General features: G+C 40.3%; 2 protein-coding genes across 3 annotated transcripts in view; both read right to left on the reverse strand.

The window, feature by feature from the left end:
- The window catches only part of Eato (Engulfment ABC Transporter in the ovary), a 218506-nt gene that overhangs the window by 37360 nt on the left and 166829 nt on the right, over positions 1-14317 (reverse strand). The window lies entirely within an intron of this gene.
- Positions 1-14317, reverse strand: part of Gbs-70E (Glycogen binding subunit 70E) — a 78781-nt gene that overhangs the window by 34299 nt on the left and 30165 nt on the right. Inside the window, exon 1 of one of the 2 annotated variants that reach the window (XM_065232638.1) lies at positions 8216-8234. The exons of the other annotated variant lie outside the window; for it this stretch is intronic. The gene's annotated coding sequence lies outside the window, so the exon portion shown is untranslated. Of the gene's footprint in view, positions 1-8215; positions 8235-14317 lie in introns of those variants that run through there. 2 annotated transcript variants of the gene reach the window in all.

The following is a 14317-nucleotide window of genomic DNA, read 5'->3' on the forward strand; positions in this document are numbered from 1 at the left end:
GGTAAGCCGCGAGTATTCGGTCCAACTCATACTAGACATAGAATTAAGTGAACTTTGTTACAAACAAAGAACAATGAACTATCGGCTCCGTAAAGCTAACGCGATTGAGCCTTCCAAATAAACGAACTAGTTAAAAAAATCTTTCCGTACGCACCGTAAGATTTGATAAACAGAATCAAATTGTTGAGATATTGTTAAAAACTCGGCCTAACGCATTGACACGCCTTTGAATTCACTTCGGCCTATCGGATGAAGAAAAAATTGATTCGATCGGACCGCTTCTTTAGTTTTTGAGAATAATGGTTGTAAACAGTCATATCACGCGTTCTTATTGATTTCGTTCGGTAGCTTTTTAAGCTCAAGTATCGTACCAAACGCATAATTTGAAGTTTTCTGCTCGATAGGCCCAAAATGTGCGATTAGGCCGAAGTAGTTCTCTACCCTACATAAAGGATTTCCTGAGCAACATTCAAATGCAATTTATGGAATAGTTTCATTGATGTTTTGGAGGAAATAGAAAACGCTGAGGAGAATTTCAAAATAATCAGAACATTTTTGAGCAGAATTGCAAGGTTATTCTGCTAAAAATTTAAAAAATTAAAAGCGAATTGCAGAGAAATTTTAGAGTGTTCTGAAGAAAACGAACGTGGATAGATTTCTTATATGATTTTAAAGAAATTATTGAACAAAATACAAAGAAGTTCAGCAAGGGTTGCAAGATAAGCCAGAAATTTGAAATTATAAATGAATATTCTGAACTTCCTGATGAAAATGATTAACAGAAATATTCGAAATACTGAACTTTTCAATAAATAAATCACATGTCTGAGAATTTTTAGCATTTTAGGATTCAGGCACTTCAAAAAAATTTCAAGATTTTCAACTCAAACAACGAGATTTTGCTCCCTCTAATACGAAACCTGATAGCACTGTTGTTCATAGTTACAATTTTCAAGAAGATGCTTAAAATATGAAGTAATTTTTTTCACTTGTTTACTCTAAAATCTCCGTCATTTTCCAAATTCCTTCAAAAGTCTTCACAAAACATTAAATGTCTTGAAGTAATGAAATTGGGTTGTTAGCGGAATGCTTAAATAAAACAGCAAAAAAGGGTTATCTTCCATTTAATTCCACCTAATTAATTTTGGTATCCATGACAGATACGTATTCCGACTACAATGTGCAGTCTTCATCAGTGTCATTCCCACTAAAGAACTTATCAAAATCTAACCCCTTAAGAACTCATCTCCTAGGTAAAAAAGTCAAGATCACAGGTATAAAACTGAAACTACAATGTGTTGAATCGGAACCTACCTAACTAATAAAAACCAAAGATTTAAGTAAAGTAAAGGAAACAAAATCTATACAACTCTCTAATAAGGAAAATCCTAAAGGGTGATACGGTCAAAATTTGGTCAATATCAACTTGACGTATTTCTTTCAATTTTGCATTTAAAAAACCTGAACACCCCTCATTTTGAAGGTGTGTGTGTGTAGAATGTTGCTCCTATTTTGATTTTGGAATTCACTCTTCAGTTGTCAAAATGCCGTCCAAGCAAGAAGAGCAGCGTATCAAAATTTTGCTCGCGCATCGCGAAAATCCGAGCTACTCGCACGCAAAGTTGGCAAAATCGCTAAAAGTTGCCAAATCAACCGTTACAAATGTAATTAAAGTGTTTGGGGAACGTTTGTCGACAGCCAGGAAGTCTGGATCGTGGGGAAATCGAAAACCGGAATCCGCTTAGACGACAAAGAGAGTTGCCGGTAGTTTCAAGCGAAACCCTAACCTCTCTCTCCGAGATGCCGCAAATAAGCTGGGTGTATCGTCTACAACCGTGCATCGAGCCAAAAAACGAGCCGGACTATCGACTTACAAGAAGGTAGTGACTCCAAATCGCGATGATAAACAAAATACGACGGCCAAAGCGCGATCCCGGAGGCTGTACACGACGATGCTGACGAAGTTTGACTGCGTGGTAATGGACGACGAAACCTACGTCAAAGCCGACTACAAGCAGCTTCCGGGACAGGAGTTTTATACGGCAAAAGGAAGGGGAAAGGTAGCAGATGTTTTCAAGCACATGAAACTGTCAAAGTTCGCAAAGAAATATCTGGTTTGGCAAGCCATCTGTACCTGTGGCTTGAAAAGCAGCATTTTCATAGCTTCCGGGACTGTCAACCAAGAAATTTACGTGAAAGAGTGTTTGAATAAACGTCTGCTGCCTTTCCTGAAGAAACACGGTTGTTCCGTACTGTTTTGGCCGGATTTGGCATCTTGCCATTACGGTAAAAAGGCCATGGAGTGGTAAGCCGCCAACAACGTGCAGGTGGTTCCCAAGGACAAGAACCCTCCCAACACGCCAGAGCTCCGCCCAATTGAGAAATACTGGGCTATTGTCAAGCGGAACCTAAAGAAGACCAAAAAAACTGCTAAGGGCGAGCAGCAGTTCAAGGCAAACTGGCTTTCTGCGGCGAAGAAGGTGGACAAGGTGGCTGTACAAAATCTGATGGCAGGGGTCAAGCGTAAGGCCCGGCAATTCGGATGTGGAAAAGCGGAAGCCTAACTGAATATTTTTCCTGAATTTTATACTAATTGAACTTGAAAAAGAAATTTAATTTGATTTTTTAAATAAACGATTTCACCGATTTACACGCGTTTTCCCTTGACCAAATTTTGACCGTATCACCCTTTAAAGGCTTGATAGCCATCTTAATGAAGTAATGAAATTGGTTTGTATATTAAATGACTTCTAAATGTCTGTGGAAAATAAAAGTCTTCACAGAATTACATTGGCATCCCTGTGCAGATCAGCTGGGTTCAAATTAAAAAAAAATGATAAGATTATAAACGGTCAAATTATCGGGGGTCCACGGTATTCGTTAAGGATATAGGAATCCAGAGACAACCGTACTATAGAAATCCCCCAAGTAACAATTTGGGTTTAATGAGGGTTCTGTGGGCCGTGATTGAAACTTGTAGAGTGCTTTAAAACCTCAATAAAACTTGCAATGCTACTTGGGCCAGCATTAACGAATCCGTACTATAAGAATCTTGATTTTATTGGATTTGGATTTCTCAGTTTCCATACAGGGGCAGTCTAAAACCTTAAATATGAATGATCAATTGTGTTGACCACTGGCTTCTTTTCAACTTATTCTTTCACTTCTGTGGTCCATGTTTAAAATTATCCAAAAAAAATAAAAAAAAATCTACCTGATTATAATGTTGCCTACACTCGTAAATGTCAAAAACTATCAAACTGGTTCCAAAATTATACCAGGATGTCTTAGGTTACTTTGTTGCTTTCTGATTTTTACTAGATAGGTTCTAATATAAGCGAGAAGCGGATTCAAAACAAACTGCCTTGGCAACCTTTGCCTAGGTGATTTCTATCAACACTGCCAATGCAATCATGATAGGCGCTGCATGATTGGATCTGCTTTTGACAGTTCGTTTGGCTCAAAACCAGCCATACAGTAGACCTGGCCGTTTGGATATGCAAGCTGATGGTGCATCTTTGATGTGTAACATATGTCAAATAGACAAGAAAAATCATGGAGGTATATTCATTATTTTTCTGGATGCCTTCAAGAACTGGCTGTGTTGTTTTAGTTAAATGCGAGGGGGCAACTCTATCTAAGATGCAGGACAAAGTTCGCTTCGCTTAGTAGATAGATAATAATGATGCGAGTAGATGGATTTTTCATGGATTCGATAACGTGAGATTTTCTGACCATCATGATTAAGATTTAGATGTGTCGCACCCCCAGGTAAGATGTTAGATTGGGAGACACTTTTACAACACTGTCCAAAGCCAGATTCATATCCGTTGAAAGTGATGTCATTGTTCCAGCGGTTAGTAGCCTTTGGTTTAATTTCTACCCGCCTACAAACTTCAAAGGGATTGTAAGGTTCTTCCTGAAAACCAAAGACGTTTACTGTAATAATAACATACTCATCAATGCCATTCAATGCATTCAGCACCTTTCATTGACAGTATGTTACAGTACAAATTGCCCCGTTCAAGTATCACCTCTACGGAGCCCTAGACGGCAGGCGAGCGGTAGATAGATAAACGTTATTCAATACCATTTGAAGCGATCAAATTTCCCATATTTCCAAAGAAAACGAAAAACTGTACCGTTCACCATTGTGGCAGGCACTTCACAACAACCAGATCCGAGCGACCTCTTTTCTCTATTTATATGTTGTGTTGAGCCGCCCTTTACGAAGCCCTTGTCAGGAGAAATTGAAATAAATTACAGAATCATTCACGCCACTTTACGTCGCCGGTGCATCCTCAAGCAGCGCCTATTTTGATGCTATTGAGGCATTCTTGTTCGTCTTTCACAGTTCCTTCACAAGATCGATCCGAGTGCAAAGCATGCCACGATGATGATCGAGCGTTTATTCTCGCGGGCACCTGATGGCGCCACAGTAGATTGCTGCGATGGGAATGTTTAAATTAAAGAAAAAGATTGTTTTTACCTTTAAAACGAAAACAACCAGCCATCAACCACCTTAAAGGGTTGCTTCAACGAGCATACCCGTGGTCGAAGGGGAATCCTTCAGAAGGTCGTCGTAGCTATTGAAGGAGTGAACTTGCGGCGAAACGCGATTAGCGATGTATTATTATCACTTTGCGCTCGCTCGCTGCCGCGTGTCAATCATTTTTTCTGTTGATGCAATGTGATGATACGAATCGTTGCAGGCAAACACAAAACAATAATAATAATAATTATAAAAATAAAGCGAACTGATCCACAAACCAAAGATTGTAGAATTGAGCATGTTACGTGATCTTGGGATGTGACCCACGAACTGTTCGAAAATTTCTAAGTAGATTAATTTTACCCAAAATAGAATTTTCCATTAATATTTTTGGAAATGATTCGAAAAGCTAACCACAGTTGACTGAGCTCCTCAGAGTAATTAAAAGCAAAATCGTCATCCATGTAGGCTAAATGCGCCGAAAAATTGAAGAATGTTGCCTGTGCATGACTGCACTTTGCGAGATGATCGTGCCCAAGCCATAAATAGAAAATTTGGTCCGCGCTATCGACAGACGTCACCGAACGAATCTGGCAACGCAACAACGTGCAGAAAATGCAGCTCTGCGACGGAAGTTGCAGTGAGGATTTCCACTCAAGTAAACAACAATAAAGAAGAGAGAGAAAAAAACTGTCTGTACAAACAGAATCATTGTAAAGCGTGTGCATGCGGTGATGGATGATGATCGAATCAATTTAGAAATTTGATGTACAAAGTTTGCCATGAGGCATAAAATTGCATCCGGGAACAAATGGTGCTATTTTTAAAAATAGATCTGTTTCCGAAACATCCGATAACGTGGGTGGGGAATCACTTGGGCCGATCAGGTTTGTTTTGCTGATAATCTTTGACATATGGAACTCTAACACTAATCTTTCGGCTCCCACAGATAAGCATGCTTTTGTTGATTCTCGCCGTCTTCGATTTTGTCAGCAATGTCAGAAGTGCATTGCATCAGATTTACGGTCGAACATCTAGCATCAACGCATGGTTCAAACAGCTGATCACGCCGTAAGGGCGTGCTTCCTAATGTTCGCTCTCCCATCGAGGAGACACAGCCGAAATAGATTAAGTGTGACACCTCTTCTACTAGCCAAACGCTAAATTTACCGATCCCTCTGGTGTTGGCATCAGCCTACTCTGTAGGTTCGTTAAAAGGAATTTAAAGATACATGCGGGTTGCTTTGCTCGGGTGGATATGAAGATTAATCATATGGAAAATGCTGTACGAAAGAGAACTAGACGAAAAACGTCTGCGAGCATCGCCGAAACACACGCCTGTGACGGTCATGACCAAGAAGCGCGTGTACCCGTAAGAGAAAAAAATATCTCAGAATCATTCAGCAACGATCGAAGTAGTCTTGTCTTAGTTTTATGTTAACAATTTGACATATCTACCTGGGAATTAGATAATCCAAACAACCGAATTTTTCGTCTATTTGTGATTCAAGGGTGTCATATTTATTGACTCCCGACTAAATGTAGCAGTGATTCATTCATCTCGGAGTGAATTGATTGTGCCTTGAGCTTAGAAATTTCTTCTCCGCTACAATGTCTACCGCACATAAATCCTTCGTCTGCGAGTAAGGGCGCACGAGCAAGGGTGTAATAAAACTAAAATCACCAGCTAACGACGCAAAATGCTTGGGTGTCATCCCATTTCATACCCCGTGACCAATAATTGTAATTGTATATATATAGCAATTCTGCTGTGGTGCACGAACACTCTTAAAACTTTGTTTCATTAAACAATTTTCGATGAACATTTCAAAAGGTCGATTCTCTCAATCGACTATCCATTTGATAATCATGGCTATAAGAACGCGCTATTTTTGCAACATAGTTTGATAAAGGAGATTCTCATCTAGCATCCAGAACATCAAATTTAACACGCAATGTGTTTGCAGCTGAGTTATTAACGAAAGAAGAGAGTCGATCAAAGCAGATAGGACCTTTTTAATCCTTCTTCTAGATTTGAGATTGAGAGAGAGAGAGGTGATCTTCATTGGATGGGAGATCGGCGCCAACGGGTCGGCCTCGTGTTTTGTGAGTTAGTAGGACAGGTTGGATGAGTAAACTTTCACTAACTTGTCGTCACACGTAGAAGCCAGCATCCTCAAAGGGCACCGTAAATTATCCGTCCGTCTGGCACTGATAACAGCAGACAGCCCCACTTTCCACTGATAACAGTTCGTTTCCCTTAGAACATTATTATCAGGTAAAAGAAAAGAATCATAGCCTGACAAGTTACTCATCATAAAAATTACTTAAGTTAAGTTTTCTTTATTAGGGAGGCTTTCAGCCTGAAGCTGGTTCGCCTCCGATGCATCTTAAAAATAACCGAATGTTTACATTTTGCAAACCGGGAGATTGGTGGTGACGGCCATCTCGGAGCCGGGAGACTATCTTTACTCCAAATTCTCATTTACGTGAGTGTGTGAAAAATAGCAAAAAAATTTTCCTTCTTCACTTTCTCACCGCAAATAAAATCATCACACTCGTCAACGCCAATAGCGCCAACAAAAAAAAAAGCCAACAGAAAATGTAATACACCAACACCCTCGCACAGTGCATTCTTTCATTGGCGTCTTTTCATTTTATTTTGGTCACACTTTTCTCGGCCCTTCTATCGAACGAAACAAATATTTATAAAAATCCTTCCTGGTGTGAAAAACACCACCACAGCAAGCACTGCCGATGGTATACACCGAAGGCAAAGTAGGCGGAAAATTATTTATTGCGGGTTCGTTCGGTTATTATGATTAATCGATGGTACCTTCCAGGGCTCTCCGGTTTCGTCTTGATAAGGTGGGACTATGACTAAGAATAAGCAGATTGGTATTCCGGACAATATGTTTACTTATAAGACCTACACGGTGAATGAGAACGACCCAAATTTGAGTTTAGTTTACTCATAATCGCCAAAAGTGCAGGAACGCAGCGATGAGTAAATTTGCCTCAAGTTTTTTCTGTGGAGAACCTAAAAAATCTGCCAGAAAATGAGGAAATATGACGACAATTTTACTCAGTCTAATAGTAGTACCAATAGACTGAGTGTATCCAATCTTTACTTTTCTCATATTCGGGAATTTCTTCCTGGACAAACTTGGAAAAACATGAGGCAAATTTGCAAAAGGCACCATCTCAATACAGAGTAAATTTAAAGAACTCAACAAAGTTGCAAATACTCACTTCAGCTAAAATAATGTTTTTCGGAATAATAAAACCAAAAGTTGGTATGATGACATGTTTTACTTGTAACTTACAAGAAGAGGTTACACAGTATGCGTTTGAAACATAACACCTGTAAATTTTGCTTTCTATGAGTCACAATCAGCGATTTGCTGATCGCTGAGTGAGTGAGTGAGTGTGTGAAAAATCGCTGATTGTAACTCTCATGAAGAGAAATAAACAGGTTTAATATGTCAAACACATTCTTTGAAACCTCTTCTTGTACCTTACCTATTCAAAATATGATCATAGCATCTAATTATTTCATAAATAAAAAAAATTGTTTTAGCTAAAATAGGTATTTGCAACCTTGGAACTCAACCGTTGGGTTGTTTTGTTTAGCTTTGTAGACAAGAGACCGATTTACCATCAACCGAAATCCGTTTGATGGTCAAATATAAACTCAATTTACATACATACAAACATGATCACCTTGAACCGAACTGACGGCAACCAGAAATGTTCGGCTGCCAACGAAAACGCTTGCTTGCCCTACAAAACAAAACATAACCCTAATTAGTAATGTGGCGTCTTATGGCCATTGGCTACTTGACTGCTTTGGAACGGTTCACAGATAACCCTTTACAAGAGCAACCAAAACACACACACATTCCTACCATCAAAAATCAAAGCTGCGATGTGGCGGCGCTAACTGCGATCACGCCACAAGCACGTGAAAACAAATCGACAAAAACGAGGCACGTAGCAGGTTTTGACCTATCATGGGCGCCTCCAACACAAAAATTGCATCCCATGATAAGAAGCAGTGCACCATTAGCCTTCGAAACCGTACACCACAAACAGTGCACAGTATGTAGTGATGCAGCAGCACTCTCTATCTACCATATTAAATAGATTGTAAATAGGAATCAGGAACGGTACGCCACTTGGATCACGATCTACCGTCCTAGTACATACTAGTTTAGTAGCAGCCTGACATTCGTTGACCCTGAGAACGAGCACGGATGCGGCAGCACCAGCGGTGGCGTTTCTGGTTACAACGGAATTGCACACATGCCAAAAAGGACGGCAAGTTTTGCGTGCTGTCAAAAATTTACCAAACTGCATCCGTCAAATCATCGGAAAATGGACAGCTTCAAACGTGTGGCACTGCATGGCAAACGATTTGTGGTTTCACGGACGAGTGTATGTTACTCAAACGTGCGGGTATACCCCAGAAATCGATTATTTTTTGTTGGGTTTGTCGATTAAAAACATTTCCCATCGAACATTGAAACGTGATAGTGACTCGGTGTTCTTGCTCGCCATGATCGCTGTTGATCATGTGCTGATCGAGTGATCATTGAATTCAAAGACAACGGAACGAGACGAGTACAAAAGGATCGTCTAGCTTTACAGCGCTTGTCGTACAATATAGGGTGCCCTACAATCATCAGTGGGGGAGCGATTCAAATATGACGTCCACTTTTGAGGGGGGCGGAGTGAGGGGGTCCTGGAATTAGTGATAGTACGTGTAATAGGTATGGGAAAAAGCGTGGCACAGGGGGTGAGGACGGGGTAAACAATTGAAATCTAATGGATGTCATTTTTGAATTGCCTCTGTCATGGAAAAGTCGCGACATTTTTTCCCCATACGTTTTCATAATGACATTTTTTTGTAAAAATGTCTCGTTACCACCTCTGGCCTGGGGTAAAAACATTAGGTGCAAACTACTGACGATAAGCAACAAAAGAAGAAGTACCCCTTTAATTTAAATTTAACTTCACAGACAAACAGACAACAGCACTTGTCTAGTGTTCACCGAACAAACATTTAACGTGCAATTTATGACTTCCTTAGATGGCATTATTGCCAACAGTGGCGCTCACAGTCAGTTTCCTTGCCGTTTTACATTTAACCTCTACCGCTATCTGTTAACTGTGTTAATGTATACTACAGATGGCGTTAAAGTTTAACAACAAAATATGCAAAGCATTATGTGTGTTTGTCTGTGTCGTCATAGTAGCTCGACTGGCGCCTGAATCATTGTTGCGCCTCTAAAAAGCCACCGTAATTTTACCGTACGATTGAATTGTAAACTCACACGTCATACCCTGCCGTTGGGTGAATACGAAAATCGGTGATCCTGAAACTTTGACACACATTAGAGCTGTCGGTTTTCGAGGTGAACCCCAAATCCATCAAAGTGTGATAAGCAAGCAGACTTTGTGTGCGATGCTCTTGCTCGTCACACTAGGAGTGAGTGAAGGATGTTACGGTTTACTGATACCGACCAACACCGAAGCATATCATTGCACGATGACCCACATCACATCAGCTGATTACCGGAGGATCCGAACGGGTTGACAAACTATCTGTGGTTTGGCCACGGCCGCCAGCCCATCCCCAATGGCAACGGTCGCGTGTGTTGGTTATTTGTATACATGCTAGAAGAGTAATAGATTCGTGTGTCATTTATCAGTCGGAGTCTCGTGATGCGATCGAGCCCCTCGTCCACGAACATGAAAGCATCCGATCGTCTCGTTTTATCGCTGCCTAACTTGACACACGCGAGGCCACCGCGGTCCACGTGGATGTCGCGGAGTTATAAAAATAAACGAAATGCTCACCCCGTAAGATGCCGGCTCGAGCCGCGTGCTGACAATTGTTTTGTTTGGTTTGTTTTGCGACTGTTTGTTTACGTAAATAGAAAGCCGATTATATAATTGGATACTTTGCGCTTTGAATTAGAACCAATTAAGGGTTAATTTTGAGTTCTCTTTGGGACGGAGCCAATTCTATTTTCTACATGGGATTTTCCCTGACGAAAATGCATACTCTCGAATGAAAGGTGCTATTTGTCCTGGCAATTAGCGTCTACGATGCCGCATGGCGGTTCTATTGGCTTCTTCTCGACGAAATGCACACATACATATGCAGTGTTTGTTTGCTTACATTCATCTGCTGCCTCTATCTATCTATCGCAATCGATAGAATTGTCCAAAAAGGGGTTAAAACTCTTTTACGACGCCCCAGAACTTCTCAGATTTTACTATATTCGGCAACCTTTCCATTTTAACTACGTGTACTACTATTATTGGCAACTCAAAATCTGCAGCATTTTGTATTGTGCTTGTTTCATTTAAAAAAAAACCTGGCCAACTGCGTTTGATCAGTCGTAAAAATCAAGTCAGATTGATGCTAAAAGCACAAACAAACGTAACTTTTTCTCCTCAATCTTCGTACACGCATTTAACGTTCAATTTAGATATTATTAGTTTCGCGAATTCCTCACCACAGCGCTACAACGTTGTTTGAGCAATGGTAAGCAAGCTATTTTTCGTCGAATAGTTCGCGACATGTTTGGATTGTAATCTGTTGATGCTAAAAGATGAGGAGGCTTTATAAGAATTTGAGAAAAAATGCTTTGAAGTAAGGTCTACCCAAAGGGGTTTTTTCTGCTCCGAATAAAGTTAAAGATAAAGGTGTAGTCAGATCCGTGACGATATTTTTAAAGAAAATTTATTTGAAGAGCTACGTCTGTTTGTCTGTACTAAACTCGCATATTTTTGTAGACTTTATGCTTCTGATTATCTGATTATCAAAATTCGGGATGAGGAGGGACCATCAGGGCACAGGTTTCGTGAATAAAGGGCAGGCTCTTCTCCCCATTCAATTGGCTGATCAAGTTCTTCGAAGAAGATTCTTAACTGTCCCAAGGAAATGAATAGGTGATTTGCCTATCAATCCATCCATTCGTTGTTGGCCCTTCATACAGCGATATGCTGATGACAATAAGATCTTGAGCTTGATCAAGTTCAACAGTGAGGAGAGCCCACAGCGATCGGACTAGTTTCCGTGCTACAATGAGTGGTACACACTACAAGAAGGAATCGTTTGAATACATTCAGCACAATACACAAAACTCTTTGTGATACAATGCAGTGAGATCGACGTTTCAATTTTGACTGCCAAAAACAGTCACAGTAATTTGTCGATTCGAGCCTGATTGATACTTGTCAGACAAGAAAACATGCCTAACACGTGAGAGGAGAAACCAATCAGGATACTGTTTTGGAAGTTATTAAGATTGATTAAAGTACAAATCCTATCTGCCTCACCATTTCGCGATTGCAGTGACAATTTCCATAATTATACCGTGCAGATATGCAAGCTTCGTACATTAAGTAGATCGATTTTTCCTTAGAAATTAACTGGATTACTGACATGCTTGGCTTTTGCAGCAGGTGCCACGCCGATAGTAGATAAAAGCTAGGCATTTTATTTTGTGAGTCAACTTATCAACCCGTGCTCCCTACATCTTTTGTGATTAATATTGAGGTCCCCAACAACTGTGCCAAACTTGAACGCATTTGGTTACGATCTGGATTTGCGGGAGACCTGTAAAGTTTGTATGGGAAATGTATAGGAAACGGACCAAAACAGTTCAATTGTTCGTCAAAAATTTAAAAATCGTTCATTTTTAACAAAAACGTGAGACTGAAATTGAGAAAACTATTCAGAACAACTTCGTCGAAGACCGCAAATCGATTCGACTTTTGCGGAAAAATTTATTATTTTGACATAGGACTACGTCTGTGATTTCTATTTGGGGGTACACTTTGTAGAAACCAAAAATGGAACATGTAACAAAATTATGAAAGATTTTGAACGTTAATAACTCAGCTGCCCCTGGACCCATTTCAATAATTTTATCATCAATCGATCAGAAATATTTCCACGCATCGATACTAACTGTTGATTTTCAACAAAAAATATTGAAAAAGGTGGTAAATTTCAATGCATTGTCCAAAATCGTCAATATCACAAACGAATCCACCAATTACGTACATGCATATGCTGCTTCCCCAACACAGTCATCAGAGAGTCGTTAATAGACGAAACAAGTCGAAGTGGCATTCGCCTCCGATTCAGAACCACATGCCCCCAACGACCACACAAAATGCTCTCCAGAGTTGTAATCTTGTAACAAGTGATTTTGATCGATTCTCTTCATCGACTTTCTGTTTCGTTAATAACTCGACGGCAAACACATTCATTGATACGCTTGTTGTTCTGGATGACAGAAGAGCATAGCAGAAATAGTGCGAAATAGGTCAGAGAAGCCATGGTCATCAAAAGAGGAAATCGATGAAGAGAATTGACTTTCAACCCCTCTGCTTCTAAGCCCCTTAATTCAGTCGTCGTTTTAATATTGAAAATTAGCATCGCATCGCTTTTGGTTCTTGGGTAACACTTGCTGGTTGCAATTCTGCTGTTCAACATTTTCGAAGGACCACAAAAAAAAAAACATGAAACTACACTATTTTCTAGGGATGCCTAAAAGTATTCGATTAAATATCGATATCGATTTTCAATTATTCGAGCGCATAACCGACATCCCTCCTTATTTCTACTCGTTTGATTTAGCGGAATAGAGAAAATAAATAGAAGTACTAATTTATCTGAACAGGCATAGAGAAGAACCATGACGTGAAACAGGATCATAAATTCGCCGAAAAAAGTGTTAAGCATCTTTCTGCTAAAGGGTAAGATTTACCAACTTGTTGAGAGAAGGAGTTTAACAAGATAAACTAAAAAAAGGAGGAGGACTAGCTGGGTGGAGACTGATATTTTACCGGCTGTTTCTATGCAACGCATAATTTAATGTAGAAAGGTACAGCAGATGAAGTGTACGATAAAATACCCAAAATGGGTGGGGCATGATTTTCCAGCTTTCGAAAAATGATTATTTGTTCATGTCCGATTAACAAGTGATAAAACCGTAAAAACAAACTTCAGCTGATAAGCCCTTAATTGTAGCTTTCGTCCAAGCTTCTAATCCTGAAGCAACCGGGCCGAGACTCTTCTGAGTGCCCATTTCTCGTAGCGAAGTTGAGGTATCCTTCGCTGCGCCTTTCCAACCACCGGGTCAAGCTGGACCGAGACTCTTCCAAGTGCCCATTCATCGTTGAGGTATCCTTCACTGCGTCTTTCCAACCCGTCGCAGCCACCTAGTCAACCCGTGTCCAGCAGCAGCTGCACCGAGACTCTTCCGAGTGTCCATTCATCGTAGCAAGGTTGAGGTTTATCTCGCTGCGACCTTCCAACCTGTCGCAGACACCAGTTCAATCCCTGATCAGCAGCAGACGGGTGGAGACTCTTTATTATTTATTTATTATTATTATAGTCCAACTGACTTGATAGTCTCAATGAAACACTTAAATCTAAATGTAGTCACTCATTAAAAATTAAAAATTGGTCAACAGCAAACGATGACGAAACATCGAGGCATTGATGTCAAAGTCAAATAGGTCAGAGGCTTCGTTGAATTGATGAATCATGGCGACAAAGGAACTGTTTGCAGCGTAGTTGGTAGCATGTACTACTTCATGTAGCAAGGTTCTCGGACGGAGTGTTCGGGCAGGAGCATACAGATTAATTTTGGCCAGTAACTCAGGAACATCATATTCTGCGAGTAAAACTTTAGCAACGAAGACGACCTGCGATATGTTTCGTCACTTAGCAAGAGTATCCAAACCCAGTAAACGACAGCGGTCAGCATACGGTGGTAAATTCAGCGGGTCACTCCA

The sequence above is a fragment of the Ochlerotatus camptorhynchus genome, unplaced genomic scaffold (assembly GCF_037179485.1).
Source record: "Ochlerotatus camptorhynchus isolate MF236.1 unplaced genomic scaffold, CSIRO-AGI_Acam_v1.1 ptg000370l, whole genome shotgun sequence".
NCBI classification, from domain to species: Eukaryota; Metazoa; Arthropoda; class Insecta; order Diptera; family Culicidae; genus Ochlerotatus; species Ochlerotatus camptorhynchus.